Here is an 8,116-nt window from a genome sequence, read left to right as displayed (position 1 = left end):
ATCACTCTTGTCTATGTGCCTGCCGCCCATGAGGAGCTGCGCTGGAAAGCATTGCGGGTAGTGGGGAGGCTTGTGGGGAGAGTGAGGTCCTGGAGGCGCTCTGTGGATGGTGGGCGTGGTGGGTCATCTGGCGGTGAAGACATTTCACCCATCCCATTGGGATCCATCCAAGCTGGGGGCGAAGGTGTTGAGCCTGATGTCCATGAGGTTCACATTGGGGAACTTCCAGAATTCAAACGAAGAATCATTGTTGGCTGGACGTCAATGAGGACACCAGTTACTGCGTGTTCCTCAAGAGCACAGAGCTAGGACTGACCACCTGTGTCCACCATTTCTGTCTTCAAATACACTCCGGGAGTGGGTGCCCAGAGCTGTCAATGAAAAAAGAAAAAAATCAGAGAATGCCTGGCTGGCTCAGTCAGTGAATCATGTGACTCTTGGTCTTGGGGGTATGAGTTCAAGCCCCACATGTCAAGGTGGAGATTACTTAGAACATTTTTTTTCCTCGTACTTTTAATTTAAATTTTAAATATTTAAATTAAAAAAAATTTAAGTAATACTAACAGTGATTGCTGTTCTGGTAAAAACAGTCCATAGCTAAAAAGCACTTTCACAGACATGGAATCTGTAAGCAAAATGACATAAGAAAAAAAAAAATCCAACACCACCACCAAAAAAACAGGAATATCTTCATTTTAGAGTGAAATCTGTGTTTCTGAGAAGCTGGGCATGAGCTGAGTGGCTTCCAATCACTTAAGTGCAGGCTGACTCAGGACTTCCTGGCCCTTGACCAGCAAATCTTCCACCCCAAGCATCCTGAAGACCAGAAGTCCAAATGGGTCTCACTGACCAAACATCATGGTGATGGCAGCCGGACATTCCTGCTGGGATTTCTAGAGGAGAATCAGGCTTCTTGCCTTCCCAGCTGCACAAAGCTGCCTGCATTCTTTGACTCCTAGACCTACATCCCTCCAACCTCTGCGTCCGAGGTCCCAGCTCCTTCTCTGACATTGAACCTTCTGCCTCCCTCCTCTAAATGAGGGCCCTGTGCCCACCTAGGTAATCCACATGGGTCCTTCGCATCTCCAGATTCCTAATCACACCTGCAAAAGCACTTTCGACTTGTAAGGTAGCAGATGCCTAGATTCCCGGGATTTGGATGTGGACATCTTTGGGGAACATTGTTCTGTTTACCACACAGGGTATTAGGATGTAGATACCCTAGTTTGAGAGCTGATAGGTGATAGTTAGATGGACAGATAGATACATGGTAGATGATTGATTGATAGGTAGGTACGTAGGTAGGTAGATAGATAAGATGGATAGATGGATGGATGGATGGATGGAGATGATGGATGATGGATCAATAGATACATACAAACATACATACATAGATAATGGGTACATAGACGATGATAGATGAAGAGATGATAGATCAACCAGTCAAAGGATGGATGGATGGATGGATGGATGGATGGATGAATGGATGGATGGATAAAGATAATGGATGATAGATAGATAGATATATACAAGCATGCATACATAGATGCTGCTGCTGCTGCTGATAGATTGATAGATAATCTGCAATGTAAGGTGTTGAGTAGAATCCCTAGTCTCCACCCACCTGATACTAATAGGATCCCCACCATATCATGACACCCAAATGTTCCCAGACATGTGCCCCACTGGAGGGCAAGTGTCATCTCTTAACTCTCCTCCTTCACCCAACCTCCCTGCTGCCCTAGGGAAGCTGGATTTTCTAGCTCTTTTCCAAGGGGGTCTCACTCTCCGGAAACTTCATTTCAGGATGTTTACATACAAAAGGGAGAAATGCCAATGTACACCTCAAAAAGAAATGGTGGGGCAGGCCAATTTGAGAAGATGGCCAAGTGTGGCATTGGCTCTTCTGTGACTCGAGAAGGGTGATTTGGTGAGATTAGAATTTTATGGAGGGGCACCTGGGTGGCTGAGTTAAGTCTCTGCCTTTGGCTCAGGACATGATCTTAGGGTCCTGGGATTGAGCCCCACATCAGGCTCCCTGCTCATCAGGGAGCCTGCTTCCCCATATCTCTCTCTCTCTCTGTGTCAAATAAATAAAATCTTTTTTTAAAAAAAAGAACTTTATGGAAAGAGAAACATGTGTGGTTCCCAAAAATAGATTATCACAGCTAATGGGGTCTGACATAAAAAACAGTGTTTGTCCTTTGGATGAGTAGAAATGTGGAATATATGATGGTCTCCATACTTCCTCGTAAACCATGCGATAGTCCCCACCATATCTTACTGTTGAACGCACTGAAAATCACGGCCCCGAGAAGGCTAACAGGTAGAAAAAGTGTTATTACTGGAGTTGGACCATCTTGATAAACTGCCATGGTATCTCTGACATTCACTGGTCCTGCCCTTTCCCTTAGGAAGAAAATAATTAGGGGAATTCATGAGAAAATGGGCAGCAAGGATTGTATTCTCTCTTGGACGTGGAAGCACATGTCATGTGAGTTGTGAAGGCTATCATTGTCTCTCATGGAGATGACACGTAACCATGCCTTCCACCACCTTTGTTCATCATCTCCACTCAAAACCGCAAACCGATATTGTGTTGTTCGTATTTCACAATGCCAGACATGTGCGATGAGTCAGCAACCAAGGGGGAAAATACCAAAACGGATGAGATTGTAAGCCATTGGTTTGAATATAGCTGAAAACATCACTGCTTCTCTTTGAAGAAGGCTTCTTTTATTTCTTTCACGTATTTGTTTTTACGCATCCTGCCTGTAGGTGTTATTTTGCTCATCTATTTTGCTTATCTATAGGGAATGAATTATGCTAAAATGTAATAGCCTAAATGAATACTGAGCTGTTGTTATGTGTCCTGATTCTGAGGGTTGACAGGACTCAACTGCTCTACCTGGTGTTGGCTGGAGCTCTAGGCAACTGTAAGACTTGATAGGACAGAATGTTCTAGATGGCCCATTCATACCACTGGCAGCTGAGCTATCAGCCAACAGCTTGAATGGGACCTTCACCAACTGGAAGACTTGATAGGACAGAATGTTCTAGATGGCCCATTCATACCCCAGGCAGCTGAGCTATCAGTCAACAGCTTGCATGGGACCTTCACCAACAGGAAGACTTGATAGGATGGAATGTTCTGGATGACACACCTGTCATTTCCACAACCTTTTGGCCAAAACAAGTGAGGGGTAAGCCCAGACTCAAGAGGAGAGAAACAGGACTCCACCCCTCTTTGAGAATTGCTGTGAAGAATTCACACTCATTTTGATTGTTTTATGGTCATGATGTTTTTGAAAAGTTTTAGTGTTATTTCCAAAAGGGACACTTAATTCTTACATCAACTCAAGATAAGGAGTGTTCATGGCAATGACAATTTGCTCTAGAAATGGTTAAGCCCCCGCTAACTTTTCATGTCAAGCTCGTTCTGTAGTTAACTGTGTCAGAATGTACGTGGTGAGATGATCTCTTATCTTAGCTCTGGCTGGCTTAATTTCCAAATCTGTCCAACATGCTAGATGTAATCATGAAAAGGCCTAGGTGCAGCTGAAATTCGTGAGCAATGCGGTTAAGCTATCAGATTCATCTCTGAGCAAAACCCTACCCAAGTTTACTTAACATTACATAAGATAAGCATTTCCCCACCCCAGCAGAGGGGACTGCACTAAAAGGGAGGCGTCCAGGACAGCAGGGGTTTTATACTACAGGACCATGTGAAAATGTCCCTTCATTATTGCATTTGTTTTGGTAGAGATTGGAAGATGAACACAGGCATAGGGTCCATTGCAGAACCTTCTAGAATGGAGGGGGAGTTGGCTTTGGAGGATGCATGCAAGGACATGGAGAGGCACATGTCCTGACCCGGGAGAAGGGAGCCTTGCCCATGGGTGTTTATGTTACGCTTATGTCTGTTCCCTTCTATTCTCCAAGGACTGGCCAGCACAGACTGTAGCACAGAGTGTGGACCTGGGTACGATGCTGACATCACAAGACATAGGAAATGGAACTCCTTAACTGCATGGTTTTCTGGGCCACATAATTACAATATTGTGCCTCTGCTGAATAACATTCTCTAAAAAAAACCACAGAGTCCTCAAAATAAAAGTTGAACAAGAGCTGTTGCTCTCGTCCTCCATCCCAGTAACCTGCCTTCCCCTGCTCCAGCCACTCACCCCCAACCCAGCCCAGCCTTGCTACTCACAGAAGTACCAGGATGGGGTCAAATTACCGACCAACATCCTGGGCAATTGTGGGAGAACTGAACCAGTTCCTCAGACCTTTCCTGGGTGAAGGAAGTACAGTTGGACTAAGGAAAACTTTTTCATTTGTGACGTGATAAGGTTTCATAAAGAAAGTTACAAGTTGGACACTAGCTAAATGGAGACTTAAGTAAATAAAGGATGTGATGATGTTTAACATGGTAGGGCTCCATTGGTCGGGGTCTACACCTCCCAGAAACATGGTGTCTACCCTGTGCCCAACACACAGAAAGAGTATGAACCTAAAATTGATAGAGGGGTTAAATGGATGCATGAATGAGTTTATGGATGGATGGATGGATGCATGGATGAGGGGATGGATGGATGGATGGATGGATGGATGGATGGATGGATGGATGTTTGGATGGATGGATGGGTGGATGGATGGATGGATGGATGGATAGATGAGTAGACAGACAAATGGATGGATAAGTGGATGGATGGATGTTTGGATGGATGGAAGGAAGGAAGGATGGGTGAATGGATGGGTGGATGGACAATGGACACACAGATAATGGGTGGATAGATGGATGGATGGATAAGATAGAAGGATGACGGATAAGTGAATGAGTAAATGAATTGATCGATCCATGGTTGGGTGGGTGGGTGAAATCATGAAAGAATCATCCACTCCTGGTTTTGGAAGATGCCTGAAAGATGTTAAAATAGGCTGACTTTCCCCCTCAAAAAAGATATTGAAGTCCTAACCTCAAGTACCTATGACTATGACTTTAATCGGAAGTAGGGTCTTTTTAGAAAATTGAGTTAGATGAGAGAATTTGAGTAGGTTCTATTCCAATATGACTTGTGTCCTCATAAAAAGGGGAAATTGGAAATGCAGACAGACATGTACAGAAGGAAGACCAGGAGAAGACAGAGGGAGAAAACAGCTGTCTGCAAGTGAAGGAACAACTGAGAATCCAGAACTAGGAGGGAGCACATGCAAGGCATTTGCCCTCACAGCCCTCAGAAAGAACCCACCCTGTCAACATTCTGATGTTGGACCTCTGGCCTCAAGAACTGTGATGCAGGGACACCTGGGTAGCTCAGTCGGTTAAACATCTGCCTTCGGCTCAGGTCATGATCCCAAGGTCCTGGGATTGAGTCTTGCATCAGGCTCCTTGCTCAGCAGGGAGCCTGCTTCTCCCTCTCCCACTCCCTCTGCTTGTGTTCCCTCTCTTGCTGTGTCTCTCTCTGACAAATAAATGAATAAAATCTTAAAAAAAAAAAAAAAGAACTGTGATGCAGTAAATTTCTGTCCTCGTAAGCTACCCGTGTGCATACTTTGTTATGGCATTCCTGGAAAACTCACAAAGGCATTATCCTAAGACTCCAACAGGCCAACAAATTTGTTCTGGGCAGAACAGCTCATTCCATTTCTGAATGGCTGCAATGGACAGAAAACGCACCTGCCTCTCCCCATTCTCAGACAGCTGGGGATGGAAATACAATGCTACTTTCCAGGTTAAATAAGCCTCATTCTTTCATGAGCTCCCAGGTCAACCAGCAGCCTGATCTCCCTCTTGTCAATGTGCGCTCAGATTCAAGATGGTGGCCCACCTTCTGTGGACTTCCTTCATACGGCTGAACAGTCATACAACAAAGGAGTCATCAGGACAAGGCCTGGTCTCAACAGTCCTTGATGGTACTTCCTTGGTCCGTGTTTTCCCAGGGCACCAAATACTCCTGGGTTGACAGAACCGTGCCAAAGTTGGGGCGAGGCCAGCGTGTCACATCCCCGGCATTGCTGGCCCCACACTCCCTCTTTGTAGAACCTTTTGGGTATTCCCAAAGAAATGGGTTGTTTATGGTACAACATAGGATGAATGAGACAGCCTGAGGGGACCTGGATCCAGTCTGGTTTCTTGGGAAGAGATTCCCCACTTTGTGAAGTATGGAGTCCTCTACAAAATGGTAACTTTGCTATAGAAAGGAATGAAGCTTTAATACCGGGTACCATGTGGATGAACCTTGAAAACATCCCCAGGGAGAGCAGGCACACACAAAAACCCACATCATGTGTGATCCCCTTGATACGCAATGCCCAGAACAAACAAATCCACACAGAGAGAAACTGGATGAATGGGGTGGAAATTGGTAACCACTGGGTGTACCAGTGGGGATGTGGGTGGGAAGTGACAGCTGATAAGGACAGGGTCCCCTGTTGGGAAGATGACACGTTTATGGACTGGTTGTGGCTGGACATCAGGAAAGCACTAAAGTCCACTGGATCACACAATATACCTTAAAATAGTGCATGTTTGGGGGTACCTAGATGGCTTAGTCAGTAGAGCATGAGCGCTTGATCTCAGGGTAATGAGTATAAGCCCCACGTTGGGAGTGGAGCCTATTTAAAATAAAAATTAAAAAATAAATTCATTAAATAAACTTAATAAATAAAGTAAAATGGCACCTTTTTTTGGTGATGAGAATTTCATGTCCATCATTTAAAAAAAAAAAAAAAAGATGATGTTGTCCTCAAGTATGCCTACAAAATCATGCCTATATCCTAAGGGAACAGCTTGATGGACCTTTGCAGATGGAGAATACGGCTGACAGAACCCAGGTCAAGTACCACAATCTGGCCAGCTCCCCAGTGCCCAGCTGCTTCCTCTATTTCATCCCAACACCCAATCGGCCGGGCGCCAACCCCATGACCTTTTTGAAAAGGTCAAGTCCCAGACAAAACCATGAAAACCCTCAACAGACATAGTTCAGAATCCTAATAAGGAAATACTTAGGTCGATGTTGTTTTTTGTTCCTTGGTCACGAGCTCTCCAGATAGAATCTGGTCCCTGTGCTGTAACTCACAGGAGAAACTCCTACGGGTGATTTGTAGACACTGTGGGCACAACTCCAGGAGATTCATGAAGACAAGAAGAAGGCGTGGGGAGGGACCCCACAGAAGCAGCTTTTCAGAAAAATTATTCTTAGAGTGATTTTAGGTTTATGGAAAATTCAAATGGAAAGTACAGGGAGTTTCCATATATGCTCTCACACACACACACACACACACACACACACACACACACGTTTCCCCCATTGTTAAGATGTTGCATTCATGTGCTACATTTGTTACTGTGGATGAACCAGTAAGGGATACATTATCATTCAAACATTGACTTTTATCAGTGAACTTTTAATGTGATGTGATTAATACATTGACAATTATTAACTAAACAGTTAATAGTAATATTAGGGTTCTCTCTGGCAGTGTCCATTCTATGGGTTTCAACAAATGTGCAATGACATGGATCCATTATTATAGTGTCATACGAGATGTCTTCACTGCCCTAAAAATCCTCCGTGCTCCACTCACTCATCCTTCCCCCCACCAAACCCCTGGTGACCACTGGTCTTTCTACTGTCTCCATGGTTTTGCCTTTTTCAGAATGTCCTAGAGTTGGAGTCATACAGGAAGGACACTTTGGCTTGGCTTCTTTCATTTAGTGGTGTGCATTGAAGGTTCCTCCATGTTTTTTCTTCGCTTGAAAGCTCATTTCTCTTTAGTGCGGAATAAGATTCCATTGTCTAGATGGGCCACCGTTTGTTAATCCATCCACCTGCGGAAGGACAGCGTGGTTGCTTCCAGTTTTGGCAATCATAAATGAAGCTGTTATAAACAGCCGTGGATAGGAGATAGATAGATGGATGGATAGATAGATAGATAGATAGATAGATAGGATAGATAGATGATGGATAGCTAGTTAGATAGATGATGGTGGATACATAGATATATATGGATGGATGGATGGATGGATGGATGGATGGATGGATGGATAGGTAGATGATAGATTAGATAGATAGATGATAGATAGATACAGTCTCTCATACTACGTTGGGAC

Source organism: Lutra lutra, chromosome X, assembly GCF_902655055.1.
Source record: "Lutra lutra chromosome X, mLutLut1.2, whole genome shotgun sequence".
In the NCBI taxonomy this organism is placed as follows: domain Eukaryota; kingdom Metazoa; phylum Chordata; class Mammalia; order Carnivora; family Mustelidae; genus Lutra; species Lutra lutra.
The sequence above is the reverse complement of the archived record's forward strand: the minus strand, read 5'-3'. Positions refer to the sequence as shown.